The sequence below is a fragment of the Dermacentor variabilis genome, chromosome 5 (assembly GCF_050947875.1).
Source record: "Dermacentor variabilis isolate Ectoservices chromosome 5, ASM5094787v1, whole genome shotgun sequence".
Classification (NCBI taxonomy): domain Eukaryota; kingdom Metazoa; phylum Arthropoda; class Arachnida; order Ixodida; family Ixodidae; genus Dermacentor; species Dermacentor variabilis.
The window spans coordinates 175,128,250-175,145,148 of NC_134572.1; positions in this window are offsets into that span (position 1 = coordinate 175,128,250).

A 16,899-nucleotide genomic window follows, 5' to 3' on the forward strand; every position below is an offset into this window, starting at 1 on the left:
AGGAGGTGGGACAGGGTCTCTCAGCAGGTGGCCGAAGTTGTGTAGTGCAGCACAAGCTGTGATGACGATGGGAACTGATCTTGTTTTTATCTGAAGAGTCATTTCAAGGCAAGGAAACCTTCGTTTCCATACTCCAAACGTCCTCTCAACGCTGCAGCGAGTCCTGGAGTGGCACTTGTTGTACCTAAACAAAGCAGTTTTTCAATTAAGTCCTTATTTTCGAACATAATTGTTACTTGGCCGGATTTTATAGTAGTGTTTGAAACTTCAAATCACCTGTGCTGAGGGCTGCTTTGTGTCTCTCGAAAAGGGGTCATGAGATAGGATCTGCAGGGGTACCCCTTGTCACCAAGTAGGATGCCAGGGACATTCCCTTCTTCGTACTGCACTCTGGCTCGACTATTATCGAAAATTCGGCTGTCATGTGCCGAGCCGGGCCAGCTGGCAACCACATCAAAAAATTGAAGCCGAGGCCCTGTGATTGCCTGCAAAACAAGCCACATTTTCAGCTGTGTTTAAAAACGGCTAATAATACGTCACACGCATCCCCAGAATATTTCATTCCAAGTGCACTCAAAAGGTAAGGCACGAAATGTATAAACACCTCCTTGAGATTGCAGTTAGCTAATTGCAAAATGTGTGGTCATTTGGTATATGCCAAATCGGTAGCGTTGCTTATTACACCATAATCTTTAGCCCCGACAGTTTCTCTCGCAGCTCCGTACATTGTACGACAGCGTAATAAACATACCTGGACATTGATGGAGAAGTACCCCTTTCGACAGCGAAAAACCTCCGCTTCATCTCCTCCGGGACTTCTGATGGGTACATGAGTGCAGTCAATGCACCCGCTCACACCAGGAAACCGTGCGATGGTGTAGTACTCCTCCATTACGGATGCCAAATCATTAGCATTTGGCAACTTCACGAGCTGCGGGAACAAAGTCTCGGCAATCATTCTTGACATTCGCGCAATTATTCGAGACACAGTTGCTTGCGAAACATTAACGAGGTCCCCGGTGACAACCTGAAAAGTTCCGGCGCCGTAGAATCGCTGCGCGATTAGCAGCTGGAGCAGCGGCGGCACGGGGTGACCGCGTTCGTTGTCTTTTGAGACCAGTGGCAGCATTTCCAACAGCCGTAGCACAGCTTGCTTAGAAAAGCGGTACCGCCACGAGAATTCTGCGTCGTTGTATACTTCCATTAGATTCTGTCGATCCTTAAGCCGTGGCCGTAATGGCGACACGTATCGGTATGCCTCATCCTCCGTAATACTGCGCACACGTCCGGCGAAATCGGCAAAGTCGGCGAGGCTGCCGTAGCAGGCGGCCATCTTGCTTGCTAGGCGAGAGTAGAGAAAGTCGCACTTAAGGTTGCCAATGACCGCACTTTACTTTCCGGCACTCAAGTGTCGATTAAAGTTTACCTTAAGTACAAGATTTGTCTATGAAACGCGTTAAGCATCGACCGGCTACTTAAGTGATAAGTTAAGGGTAAGTTCCGTTTGTGAATACGGGCCTAAACCTATTGACCCGTACTTAAGTTGTTCTGCTTTGTCGTAAGTTGGTACGGTCGCGTACTGACTGTGGTGTGGGGACTGAGGTAGATGGCAATAGTCAAGCTAAGAGCAGCTGTCGCGGCAGTTTAGAACTGAATAGTTTCTTATGCAGTCATTTTCTTCTTTCTTTCTTTTTCGATTTTTGTCAGAGAGTGCGCCCGAAGTGCTCCAGCTATGGAGGAAAGTATTTCCAACAAGAAGTACGACGTCAAAAGGTGCGGATTTGTAAGCAATATGTCACCGAGTACCGCGTTCTTCTCCTCGGATATTTTCGGAACCAGAGATTGTGGATGAGCGCGATCCACCAATATTTGTCACCTAACAATATTCTGCAGGCGAGATCTCGGACTCCTAAACTGCAGATTCCTGCGTCGGCCATTCTTAGGGGCAGCATTTTGCTAACATTGGTACCGCCCTCAGCTAAACTTCGTTCAAGAAAAAACGCAGGTGCGCACTGATATGACCACTACTAAGGGCAGAGCCAGAGTTATTATTGATGGAGACCGGGAATAACTTATAAATGCTACCAATTATTGTGCACTTGCTACAACGTCGTAGCAATATTAAGCGCGAATCGAAAAAAAAAGGAATCTGGAATACAAGTAGGAAGCTGTCGCCATGCCGTCGGAGCCAATGAAAGACAATGTCTTCCAGATCAAGTTGGGCGTGGGAATGGTGTGTACAAACCGCATAATTTCTGGCGAGAGCCGCGCTGGAGTAAAACATTTGATCGAAGTCAACTGGAGAATGAATTGGGTTCTAACTTTTTGCCGTCACTTATCATCGTCATCATACTCATTATGGTCATCGTCATCACTGTAATCATCACGATCATCATCAGCATCACAGTCATCGCATACTTGGTGGCCACAGTTGTCCATACCCAGTGGCCCAGAGGTTCATTGGAGAGCCAGACACACGCTTAGTAACTCCAGTCGCAAATGCACAGTGGCCCCAGTGGCACTTAGACTTACACTGCACTTTTTCCTGGATGTACGTACGAAAGAGGCTAGAAACAAACGTCAGAAGCTGCGTATCCTATACTGAAAAGTGATGGTAACTCGCCAAGAAAAACATTGTCTTCAAATTTAGCTCGGTGCCTCTGCACACTGGGAACGCTGCAAGTCGAATATAAGGGCGCCTGCTTGACTAATCGGACTCGCATAGGCTGAATCTAACAGCCTGACTATATAATCAAGAATAAAGCATTATTTGTTTACTCGAGAAGTCACATGACCAGGTTCGGCCAGCATAAGTTTGGCCGATAAGGACAAAAAAGACGGAGGACGAGAACACGGCTTTCCTGTCGTCTTCGTGCAAACTTATGCTGGCCGAACCTCCCTCTCCATATGCATCGACTAGCCCAACGAAATACCCGGTGATTACGCACACACTTCTACTTCGTACATGGTAGATCAATACCACTTGAAAGCACCTGTATACAGGTATGCAGGCCAAACGAAGCTTTAATACTCACTTTTCTTTTTTCAACTATGAGTGGTGAACCAGTTTTCGCGCGGTTCATGTCAGACAAACAGCTTCGACTAGGAAGATTGTTCAACGTAGTTGTGATGTTTTCCTTTCATTTTTCTGCGGCATGAGAACACACGCTTTTCTTAATATTTGCATGCCGCCTCCTTTCCGGAACGCCTGGTGTCCCCAAACTTGCTCCAGATCTAAAGTATCGTCTCTGTGCGGTGAACTACCCGTTTCATAGTAAACGTTCCCTTGGACGTTAAAGTACGGCTTGTCCGGCACATCGGCTGAAGTATTTCACTGCTAAATACGAAGGAGTGGATCAGTTTCCGGCCGCTTTATTATGCGAGTGGGACTCAAAAGGATTACCTACTGATGTTTCGGTATGCGTGTAAGGCTCATTGGTGGTCAAAAGTATTCAAGACCCCTGTGTTGTAATGTCGCTCGAAGCTAATGTGCTCCTCCGGAACGTTACATTCTTTTAGTCAATAAATAAAGCATATTCTTTGCCATTCTGATCCACTATAATGATTGATGCACTGAGCTCAGGTCATGTCTTAAAAACTGATAATTTCGCTACATTCTGTGAAGAATAACGAGATTTCAATGATTATGGTGTGGATTAATAATGTGCGGCCATGGAATGCGTTATTATCGTTCCTTTACTGACATTAGGAAACCGTTTCTTTTCTCTCTTTCTTTTTTTTTACACGAAAGCTGTTATTGCGACCATAAACCCTGAAAAACTTAAATGCCTGTTTTCACGGTTTTCTGGAAAAACACCACACTCACGGTTTTCATAATATGAGCAAATGTGGGAAATATTTGGGCCATAGGTAGGGAAATCTTTGAATGTGCGCATCAAATACAGGTTAAATCAAAATTGCTAAGCCTCTGTTTATGTCCGCTTAGAGGTGTTTTAAGGAACGCTTACAATGTTTCCCCACCTCCCTAAGAGGTAGAAAAACGACAGCAGATCTATAGTTACAGTAAATAGGGAACACTCTATTGGCGACTGAAACCAAAAATTGTAAGTTTGTACTTTAGTTATGTACGCTCAAAATAATTAGTGATTACTCCTTTTATCCCAATTTTCATGTGTTATACGAGTCATGCAGTTGATTTTTGCCTGTTTCCTCGGCGAACTATGCGAGCCAAGTCGTTTACGAACAACAAATGTTAGGTTTGTTATTTACATCACTTTACAAAAAGTTAATTATTCAACCGTTCCCCTGTGTCATACTGCCGTTATCCGCAATGTTTCTCACAGTCCTAAAATAGCTGTACAAAACACCAACTGCAAATTCAATGAAGATAGGTGGAATGTAGCGTTAAATGTGTGGCGAAACTTTCACGTTCCTAACCTAATTAGAAATATTGTAAATGGTCACCGAACCCTCGTTTCTTGTTTCCCATTTTCATGCAACATATGTGCTTTGTAGTTGGTTTATCTGGCGTTCCCTGTTGACTAAACAAGGCACCTTGTTTATATTTGGTGCAATTGAAGGCTGCTATACGAGTAATGTGTAAGCCAAGTTGACGGTGCGTGGCTTAATTGCAACATTTGCAATGAATTACTTATATAAGTGCTCCGAAGCGTTATATAAGACTGTTAAACGTTGGTGCAGAATTTATCCCGCTGTCCTGACATAACTACCAATGCCACCAAAATCAAATTTAGCGAACATGATGGAAACATTACGGCGAATTCACGTGCCAACCTAAATGCACGTGTATAAAATGCAGACTTTGTAGCACATTCCTTCCTGAAGCGCTCGAAAGCGTTATATGGCCGTGTTACGATATTCGTTCCGGTGTCCCGAGGGAGCTCTGCGTTACAGAAAGTTCATATTTCGCGAAAACAATTAGGTGCATGGTATGGGTTGTTTGTGGGGAAAATGCAAAGTGTTTGAGTCAATTACATGAGGTGCAATAAGTTAGGCATCCAAGCGCTCCAGAGCGCGTATTATTGAGTTTCGCAAGCGGTGCAAATTTCACACGCTGTTTCAAACGAACCAGTGATATAAAGGGGCAAAGTTTTTAAGGTATGTAATATAAATACACGTAACTTAAGGTTTTCTTTCAGTAGATCGAACCAAACAACTTAGCTGGAAACTGGATTGCAACATTGCGCAAGTCTATAGCCCTTCTTTCTTTTATTTATTTTTTTTTTGCATCACAGAGACAACGCAGCTGTTGGAAGAGACAAACGCCTCTACCACCCACAAAAACCAAGACAGTTATTCCTCGGGACCGCCAGACAGTCATATCCTCATTCCTGGTAAGCTGTAGGACATTCAAATAACTAAGTAGCCTATGCATATTCTCACTCAGGGTATTGAATTGCAAAACGCGAAATGCCAATTCAAAACGCAAAACAAGCCATTCAGCAACGCAATGCCTTGTTTTCGGGTCAGATGGCGGGGTTAACGCAAGTGCTGCTGGTCGGATGTCAAGGACTACCATGGACGCTATAACGTAAGGGTATTCTAATCTGTTACATTTCTATTTATCTTCGTTAGCGCTCCGCGATTGGTCATTTCGGGGGCCGCGCTCACTTCGCCTGTTGGTCACGAGACATCACAAAAACCGCGGAATTTCTCCATCTCAAGGCGATGTGCAAACACTGATTCTGCGTGGTTAGGCCGCACAAAATAGAAAGAAAACATTTCTTTTATTCTACACATTTGTTACCGCCACCCTTCCGTGATTGGCGCAAATGCTTTCTGGCCACGCCTGGCTCACCTCTCCTTTTACACGTCCTCACAAAACCACAGAAACGGACCAAGTCGGTGTGACTTGTCCGCGTTCGAGATGCATAAATATGCCGAAGAAAGCTGAACATTTTTTGCTGTGGCCGAAGACTGCCCCGTTCCAAAAAGAATAGAAGATGGGTGTCCACTGGTCGCTCCGGCGCTGTGTACTCGGAGCTGCCGGAAAGAAGTGATTTGTTTGCGTATAATAATAGTTCGAGCGTAAAAGTATGAGGTTGACAAGCCCTTTAACGCGCATGTACGACACCACTGGTTCAAATCTTCTTAAAGGACCATCCCTCTTGGCGGCATTTTTAACTCCCCGTTGCACGCCTCCACAATCGTCCACGAGCCACCACAAGTTATGGGGAATCGGACCAATCGAAGACACAGGTACCGCTCTTTCCCCCCGGTTGTCTACTATCGCAGTCCTTGCTCGGCCCCACTGAAACCCTCTCCTGTTCTGCGCGCTCCTCGCCACTCGTCAGCCTGTCGAGTTAGGCAATGCTGTTCGCTTTGAAACCAAACAAAGGTCACCGGCTATAAACGAGGAAAGCGTTTGACTGGACTTTCGAAACAACCTTGCACGTCACTGCCCGTGCTTGTGTCGGTGGTAACGTAAGTTTCACTTCGAGAGATTGGAACAAAATCAGAATTATATAACGTTACGTTACAGCACCTGATTTTCATAAATATAGGTTGTAAGTACAGCGACTGTCTTATCCCATTCTTCTTCTTTGTGGTCCTGTTTTCTCGCTGGTCCCTTGAAAACAGTGTGTTTCAGCGTACGCTTCCGAATTTTTTTAAAGATTGGCCGTGGCAGATAGCACAATTTTTGTTCATGAGCTGGTCTACCCGAATAGGCGGCGTACATTACTTGGGCAAGAAAATTAAATGCATAATCAACTCATACGCGTGTCACAGGGCGCACTTCGGATCGTGATCAAGCCCGATCCGGATCGAATTTTTCGCTTGCGATTGGGTCCTTTGCGCAAGCTGCGTGATGCAGCCAACTGCGGTCGAGAATTTCGATCCGGATCAGCCTTGATCGCGATCGAAAGTGGTCGTGTGACACCGCTATCATTAATAAAAATTAAATAATTAAACGTTTACCTAATTACATTATGGCCCATATTGCTATTTACAAATTGTGGCTGCGGAGTTCCCAAGACGGATCTACTTGGAACGAATTCTCAGGATGACACCAGTTTCAAGATATTCCCGAACTTCGTGGAGAAATGCCTTGGCATCCCAGTTACTTTCTTTTAAAAAATGTCGTTTTATGCATTCAAACACAAAAGCAACTGGAATGCCAATGCATGTCTCCACAAATCTCAGGAATTAATATCTCGAAACTGGTGTTATCTTGAGAATTCGTCCCAAGTGGATCCGCCTTGAGAACTTCACGGCTAGAACTTGTAAATTGCAATATGGGTTATAAGGTAATTAGCTAAAAATTTAATTACTAAATATTTGTTCACTCGTCGATTATGCATTTCAATGTTTTCTCCCAGTAGTGTCCGCCGCTTCGAGCAGACCACTTGATGAACTGGAATTGTGCTATGTGCCACAGGCAACCTCGGTGAATTTTTGAAAGCGTTTGTTGAAACACCTTGTGCATTTTCTCAAAGTTTACAGTACAACTTTCATTTCACATGTAAAGATAAAGTTAACTTTCGCTTTCAATTTGACTTTATTGTTTCGGCAGGTTCATTACCGTTATAATTTCGTAAACTAGTTTGCTGTTATCTTTTTGCAGGAAAGAAAATAATACATATATAAACTAAGGCTTCAGCAAATTTATGGGTGAAAGAAAAACATGGTGATAAGGGTGCTATTTGTTGCTGGTGTCGATGCTGCAACGAAAAGTTGTTTCTCAAAAAGAGTGCCACTCTTGTTTCCTTGCCAATCTTGCTCGAACTTCGGGTGATGTCAGCATCGCTCAACCAAGGCATTTCTGTCTGGCGACATTATTTTAAGCTTTCAATAGTCAAACATCATCCTCATATGGCAAGCGATAGTCACGAACGCTGAACCTCCGCTGCTTACCGCTCAAGTTTTCTTGAACCATCTTTTCCTGGAACCTTGCCTATCGAATTCCTTAAGGCAAGGACCAATCTCATCGGCTCAGTACATGAATATCAGTCATTTCTGTACTTACAGATGGCCGGAGGATCATCACTAATAGAATCACCTCTTCCCAAGGACATGCTGCTCTGAGATCAAAAGAAAAGACTTCCATAAGTATATTCTGGCCTCCCGAAAATGGTTCATCCGTGGAGGGCCAACCTCAGCATATCTTCGTTGACAACATTGCATTGTCGACTATACCTGAAATTCCCGGCCGAAGGGAGGAGCATGTTCCGCTAGGAGACGGAAACACCGGCGCATCATTTTCGCCTGAACTGCGAAGCGATAAGGAGGGAAGTGGAGTGCTTGAAGCAAACGGAAGCGAAGGCGGTGTAGCGACGATTCCTGAAACGCCTTCAACAGAGAGCGGCGCGGGTGCTTCACCTGCTTCCACGGAACGCGGTGATGCTAACGGCACGGGGTCCTCTTCGACGAACGTTTTATTACCGTTGGACGAAAACGATGACAACGATGACGGCTACGAGGCTTCGGGCAATTTTTCGGCGGAACAAACGAATAGTGATAGCGTAGGGAATTTGTCGCGGATAGACCTATTGGTGGCATCATCTTTACTGCGATATACTACGATTAGTTTGCCGCCGATTACTCATGAACAAAATGCCACCTCATTACTTCGGAACGAAGGAAGCAAGTGATGATGTTCAGGTACACCATTTAACCGGGGCAATAAATAACGCAGTGAACAGCGGAGTGAACCTGGCAGAGACTGATTTTGTTCAACTCGTAAAAAATAAATCGAGACGTGCCTGTAGCATCCGCATTTTCATTTTAGAAAACAAAGTAATGCGATCAACGCGATCTCAATGCGCCATTGCATGCAAGACCGCATAATAGGATACAACATTCGTTGTGACGACATAAATGTCTCAGCTTTTCGTAAACACTCATTGCTCCGACACAAACTACAATAAGCCGCGGATACTAGCAAACTTCACTCCTAAATTTGAATGCATGTGTAGAACCTGCCGCTCCCTCCAAGGAATTAAAGATAAATTCTGTAAGAAAAAATTTACTCGCCGTCCCGGCCCTGCGAAAGTGTGTGTCCAGCGAAACTGTTGAAATCCACCACTACAAATGCTGATGGGGGTATTCAATGTTTTATTGCTTTAGAGTAATGGTGGTGTGGACTAAGGGTAGTAATGGGAGTAACGGTAATTTTGGCAGCACGCCGCCGCTGGTTGTATTGCCGTCTCTTTTCCTTTTACCACTCCTCGTATTCATGCTTCTCATCGGGAATTCCAACTATGCGTTGCCTGCCCATAGCGGTGCTACTGCGGCAATCAGTTGCTAGGCTGGTTCTTTGATATGTGAAAGGCTAGTGAGGTCATTCGGCACGTCAGAAGCTGCCATCGCTGCTGCAGATTCCGCAACCGTGATCTTTACCAGAAAACCTATGCGGGGAGCGCTACGTGCTTCGCATTGTTATAAGGAGCGCTTGTCAACAATAATGGGGTTCGGATGCTTATTTCGTGCTTGTTCTTTATTGAAACGAATGCAGCACTACAGGTTGTACGCGTGATACCAAAGAATGTGTGCACTTTTCGCTTCAATCACTGAAGGTTTTTATTTCCGTGAGGACGCGCCGCAAAACATCCCGACCAACTTAAAACTACCAACACAAACGAAATTGAGCTGGTTTATTTATTCTAAATTTCCTTCGTTGTATTTACTATCCGAATTGATAACGAATGCTACGTGTTTGCTAGCTTTGCGCAAGAAAATATATTCGCCGTTCCTTCGTTTCGGCTAGTCTTCCTTATTTTTTCTTCGCTTGCTTATCCCTTCATTTCGTTTTGAAGAAATTCCGCCTTTCGGCAGAAGCGTTTCGTTAGAGGCGCAGAATCACAGCTAAGAATGATGGCGAGGAATCTGCCGGACTTGCATGTGACGTAGAGGCAATCCTAGTCAAGTAGGTCAAAACCACGGAATAACACGAGAGCAAAGACAATCAAATCCTTTGCCCGTATTTTTGCGCAACACAATATATTCACAAAGCTTTCACAGACATCGCAAGGAATGGCGCGTGCAATTGTTGCCGCTGCTTCTCTTCACCTTATTTTATTATGACTCCATTCAGTGAGGTTTTACACAGAGTGAATAATATACAATGTATAAACGTGTTTATTATCAAATGCGGGGGACAACGTCTTCGGCAAAGGAAGATAGGTTTGTGAAGGCTGTAATCAGGCCCCGCGCACACTCAAGTTCCCGCGATTGACACAGAAGGCGGAAAATCAACCGCGGCGCGTTCCAGCATGAAGCGGGCAAGTGGAGCTACTGTAATTTGTCCGTATACTTTATTTCGTGTGTTTTCTGCTACGGCCGCTCAGTGCAACTGGATATTGTGGGATTTCATCGTGTTTATTTTTTTTAACCTAGATAATTAGGCAGTATAATAGCAGGAGCTTGGTCGCGCAACCCACCAAAGGGGACGCTCAGGACATCCATCCATCCATATTTTATCTATAAATCTACACATAAAAATAAACATAGTTAACATGTCATTTTTTTTTACAAAATAAGTAGGTTATTGTTTTTTTACACTTTTGGTTAAAAGTCCGTGCTTTATTACTTGAATAAAGGTTTATGACCTCACTGGCTTTCGTTAAACAGCAGCTCATTCGTACCGACTGCAGACCGGGCCTTTTTTCGATTCACATTGTACGGCGGTAAGTGGACGTGGAGGACCCAGAATGGCGAGTCTAGAGATGAAATATACTTCATACTCTGTGCTAACCCTGGCATCATACAAGATGTGGACGTGCTCGGCAAGGTGCGCTGCAGTGACCATAGGATGGTAAGATCTCGAATTAGTCTGGACTTTAGGAGGGAGTGGAAGAAACTGGTACCTAAGAAGCTGATCGATGAGTTAGCGGTAACAGGGAAAATGGAGGAATTCCAGATCAAGCTACAGAGCAGGTATTCGGCGTTAACTCAGGAAGAGGACCTTAGTGTTATAGCAATGAACAACAGTCTTATGAGCATCATTAAGGAGCGTGCAATAGAAGTCGGTGGTAACTTCGTTAGACAGGATACCGGTAAGCTATCGCAGCACACGAACGACCTGATTAAGAAACGCCAATGTATGAAAGCCTATAACCCTACAGCTGGAATAGAACTGACAGAACTTTCCAAGTTAATGAACAAGCGTAAGATAGCTAACATAAGGAAGTATAATATGGATAGACTTGATCATGGTCTCAGGAACGGAGGAAACCTAAAAGCAGTGAAGAAGAAACTAGGAATAGGCAAGAAATCAGATGTATGCGCTAAGAGGCAAAGCGCGCAATATGATTATCAATATGTATAAGATAGATCAAATGGCTGAGGAGTTCTATAGAGATTTATACAGTACCAGTGGCACCCACAATGATAATGGAAGAGAGAAAAGTGTAGAGGAATTTGACATCCCACAAGTAACGCCGGAAGAAGTCAAAGCCTTGGGAGCTATGAAAAAAGGAAAGGCAGCTGGGGCGTATCAGGTAACAACAGATTTGTTGAAGGATGGTGGGCAGATTGTTTTAGAAAAACTGTGCACCTTGTATACGCAATGCCTCATGACCTCGAGCGTACCGGAATCTTGGAAGAACGCTAACTTAATCCTAATCCATAAGAAAGGGGACGCCAAAGACTTGAAAAATTATAGACAGATCAGCTTACTGTCCGTTGCCTACAAAATATTTACTAAGGTATTCGCAAATAGAATCAGGAACACCTTAGACTTAATTCTGTCAACCAAAGGACCAGCCACGATTTTGTAAACGTTACTCAACCATAGACCATATTCACACTATCAATCAGGTGATAGGGAAATGTGCGGAATATAACCAACCCTTGTATATACTTTCATTGATTACTAGAAAGCGTTTGATTCAGTCGAAACCTCAGCAGTCATGCATGTATTACGGAATCAGGATGTAGACGAGCCACGTGTAAAAATACTGAAAGATATCTATAGCGGCTCCACAGCCACCGTAGTCCTCCATAAAGAAAGCAACAAAATCCCAATAAAAAAGGGCGTCAGGCAGAGAGATACGATCTCTCCAATGCTATTCACAGCGTGTTTACAGGAGGTATTCAGAGACCTGGATTGGGAAGAACTGGGGATAAGATTTAATGGAGAATGCCTTAGTAACTTACGATTCGCTGGTGATATTGCCTTGCTTAGTAACTCAGGGGACCAACTGCAATGCATGCTCACTGACCTGGAGAGGCAAAGCAGAAGGGTGGGTCTAAAATTTAATCTGCAGAAAACTAAAGTAATGTTCAACATTTTCGTAAGAGAGCAGCAGTTTACGATAGGTAGCGAGGCACTGGAAGTAGTGAGGAAATACATCTACTTAGGGCAGGTAGTGACGGCGGATTCGGATCATGAGACGGAAATAATCAGAAGAATAAGAATGGTCTGGGGTGCGTTTGGCAGGCTTTCTCAGATCATGAACAGCAGGTTGCCATTAACCCTCAAGAGAAAAGTGTATAATAGCTGTGTCTTACCAGTACGCACCTACGGGGCAGAAACCTGGAGGCTTACGAAAACGGTTCTACTTAAACTGAGGACGACGTAACGAGCTATGGAAAGAATGATGGGTGTAACGTTAACGGATAAAAAGAGAGCAGATTGGGTGAGGTAACAAGCGCGAGTTAATGACATCTTAGTTGAAATAAAGAACAAAATGGGCAATGGCAGGTCTTGTAATGAGGAGGGAACATAACCGATGCTCATTAAGGGTTACGGACTAGATTCTAATTGAAGGCAAGCGTAGCAGGGGGCGACGGAAAGTTAGGTGGGCAGACGAGATTAACAAGTTTGCGAGGACTACATGGCCACAATAGGCACATGACCGGGGTATTTTGAGAAGTATGGGAGAGGCCTTTGGCCCTGCAGTGGGCGCAGCCAGGCTGCTGCTGCTGTTGTTGGTGATTATTATTATTATTATTATTATTATTATTATTATTATTATTATTATTATTATTATTATTATTATTATTATTATTATTATATTTTTCACACAAGCCATTTAGGCTTCGACAGGCCCGCTTACTATGTATTTTTTCTTGTGGTGCATAAATAAATATTATTATTATTATTATTATTATTATTATTATTATTATTATTATTATTATTATTATTATTATTATTATTATTATTATTATTATTATTATTTGAGAACGGGGTGGTTGTTGCGTTTGAGCAGCACCACGCCGGTTTGTTTTAATTAAATAACAACAATAATATATAAGCCAATTTACGCGTACAACATTCCACAGCCGCCGCCAAGTGTTTAAAGACGGTGAATTCTATCAGCTGCGCCGTTTCACTGGCATAACCGCTGCACGGCTTCCATGCCTAGGGATTTCTTCTTGAACACAGCGCACAATAAATCTTCCTAGTTGAAGCAGGCGAGATTTCAGAGCTTAAAGAAAATTACGTCGGCATGCCGTCGGTGCTGTTAAGTGAGAAGGAGCGCCTCTTTTTAGGCATAGTTGCCCAATAACGGTTGTTCCGATGCTGCCAATTCACGTGGTAACTCGGTCTGCAGACTACATTCGTAGTACAGTCTTGCCGTTGTTCTTGCTTTGTGCGTGACATGGCTTTTATTCGCACGAATGTTTTCACTACTATCGAGGAGGGGCTTCACGTATCTTCTTGGATTTGTTGTTTTTACGCGTGCGTATGCGTCGAATTGTATATTTACGAGCTCTTCGCGCGTCAATAAACCAATTGCAGTCAGCGCTTTGTGGTGTCTGTCAGTCCCCGTCGATTTATTTTTCACTGTGTTCAAGTAGACATGTATAACCAATGAGCCCTCCATTTCGTCGTAAGCAAGTTCGTTAGGGATTTTCCGCGTCTGGCCGCGTAATGACGTGTTGCTTGAAAAAAGATGTGCCAGTTAGCGCGAAAATTCATTGCTCGCACCAAGCACAGTCTGCTTGGAGGCCGCCCACGAGCCTCTGGGCGTGTGCGCCGGTGAGTAAAAAAACACTGCTTCGCATTTTTCAACTTTGAATTTCTCTGCGTGCGCTGCGGATAAAATAGATTCCTGTAGTCATATCCTAAAAGTGGAAAGTAATAATTATAATGGTATTGCTCTTCAAAGGCAATTCAATCGAGGCTCTTGTTATTTTGTCACGTTACTAAAATTTCTAAGACGGAGTACAGCATAAATAACAAATAGTTGGGGGTGTTTCTGCATAACTGATACACCACGATAAATTCACTGCACATTAGTGGCAAATATACTTACGTTAATTCTGTTAGATTATTTGAATTCGAGAGAATAAAGCGACTGTGTTTATTACGTACTATCTGGCCGCAAAAAAATTCATCTAACCAATGCTTCACTAAGCATCGCCCACACAAAGACACCATTGGAAGCTGTGCACACGCAAATAGTGTTGTTTGTGTATGTGTGCTATTCTGTCATGGAGCGTTTTGTGCACTCTTCCGAGTCTTGCATGAATCACAAACCCACCCACTCTTCCACCAGAAGTATTTTAGGATGCTTTTTTTCTTTCGAATCCAGCCTCCAAGACGCTGGGCATATTTATTAGCCCCGTTGGACTCTATTGTTTCTGGACGTACAACTCAGCAGCGAATGTGTCACCACTGGAAGTGACATCAAGGGCCAGAATCCTCACAAGGTGTGTTTCAGAACGCTTTAACTAGAACCGTGGTTTATTCATTTATTGTACTTACTTTTGTTTCGCCATTTCTTGCTTGCATGTTTGTCATGCCTTCATGATTTCATTTTTCAGAAAGAGAAACAGCTCTTCTCGGCTGTCGCTAAGAAGAGAACAGCGCTCGCCACAGGTAGTGCGTGCAGCCGAGGCTGGCCGCTGCAGTGCTTGCTCTGCAGAAAGACGGACAAACGAGAGATCATTCGTCAGCAAACTGGCCACGCCAAGCCATAGCAACGTCAACGATCACCGTATTGACGACAGGTCCTCTTAACCTATGTCTCTCACCATGCAATGTTTTCAAGTTTACCAGATAGAGGGATGTGAGCGCTATCACGAGAGCAGCAGTGTACAATTTTATATAATACCGAGTGGAAATGCTAAAATTTTTCATACAAGCTTAGTTGCTTTAAGGGCATGTTATGACAGAGAAGTAACATGTTCAGTCCCAACTTGTTTCTTTTCTAGTCTTCACAGCCATGACGACCAAAACGTAAATAATGTAGCAGGCTCCTACAAACTCTGTCATCTGCTCCTTGCAAATCAGCTTCGCGCGCATTACCACCAAGTATCACGTGCTTGCAATAATTTCTTATATTAAAATGCAAAGAATTCTAAAATGATCAAACGCAACGCGCTCAATGCACATTTGAGGAAACGATACTTCATGTTGAGAAACTCTGATAGCCACAATTCATTTTATTATATTATTTTTTTTATTTAACATACCCTCAGGGCCATATGTCATTAAAGAGGGGAGTGCTTACTAAGTAGTAGAGTAAAGCGAACAAACAAACAAGGGCACTGAGGTCTGGTAATATAATAATTCTCCTGATTATACTATGTTAGCTAAAGTTTTGCGAAAAGTTTGTCATCGGTGACCGCTACGATACTTGAGGGAAGCTGGTTTCATTCCTCAGATATACGGAGGATGAAAGATTGAAAGCAAGACTTTGTGCATCGTGAATTGATTCCTACCTTACTGCGGTGATCGGCGCTGATATTTACTGAAGCCGCAGTGTGAAGTCGTAGTGAAGTGCGATGTAATGGAAGCCTTAATAAGATAGGCGAAAGGGACGGACGACTCATTTGCGTTGGTTGGCGAGTTCAATAAGTGCTGGGTTAGTTTTCACTGAGGTTATAGTCGCAGTAGATTTAAAATAGGAAATTAGGAAACGATTAGAGTTATATTGTTTAAGTTACAGCGAAGTAATAAGATTAACGCGACTGTAATCGCATATCGCGATGCATATTCAAGTTTCGGGTGTATTAGAATCTCGTAAAGCTGTACTTTTAATGTAGAGGGTCCTTTGGAAAAGTTGCGCCGTAAGTAAAAGAGCATATAATTACCTTTGTTAATTAAGGAGCTGCAGAAGCCAACGATGATGAGAGAACTGACGAAGACGACAATCACCGATAGTCGTGTGCACGGGCTCCATCTTGTGTGCCTGTTTTCTACCAGTTGTATATCAATCAATCAATCAACCAATCAATCAATTCAGTATCAAAGACACTTGGCGGGTGCAGACAAAAAGCCATCTATCAGGCTTGACGAGGTCTGCACCCCCAAGCACTGGCAAACAAGGCGCATAACAAATGAAGCACGCCAACAGAAATAAACCGAACAGTCTACAGAATTCATGGGTATTTTTGTACGGTCTTAAATCAACTGCTAGTTTCATAAACAATAGTAAAAGAAGCATAACAACAAGTCATTGTGTAAAAAGAAATAGTAAAATAAAAAAGAAATACGCTTGAGCACACGACAGGTTCACATGAGTACATGAATACTGCATGAGATTACACATTCTGTTGCGAAAGGAAAAAGCACTTAAAAATAGAACATTACAGCAAAGCAAATAAGACATTTAGGCGTGGCATTGTGTTATATTTGGAACTGTGGATTATTAAGTAGCGCAGGTATCTGGTATTTTAACATCTGAGTGTCGTACATTGTACGTGTTCTAGGCACCTGCGAAAGCTATATACATTGTAAATATATTGTCAAGCGTCTTTTATCCCCGTAACATTTTGGCGGAGCCGCGGGTTTTTCAAGTTTCAAGACGGATCTACGCAGCGGACGCTCGTTGGCGGCATCTTTGGCGGAACAAGTCGATAGCACTTGCTTCGGGCAACACCGCCCGATACGCGATCACGCGTGCTGTCCCTGCCAGTTGTGCAGCCGACGCCGCTGACTTCCTTCCCGACGCAGTGATACTTCACCACGACGCTCCTCGACAACTCTTTGCCGACCGGGGCCGCTACGTTCTCACAGGTTGTCTA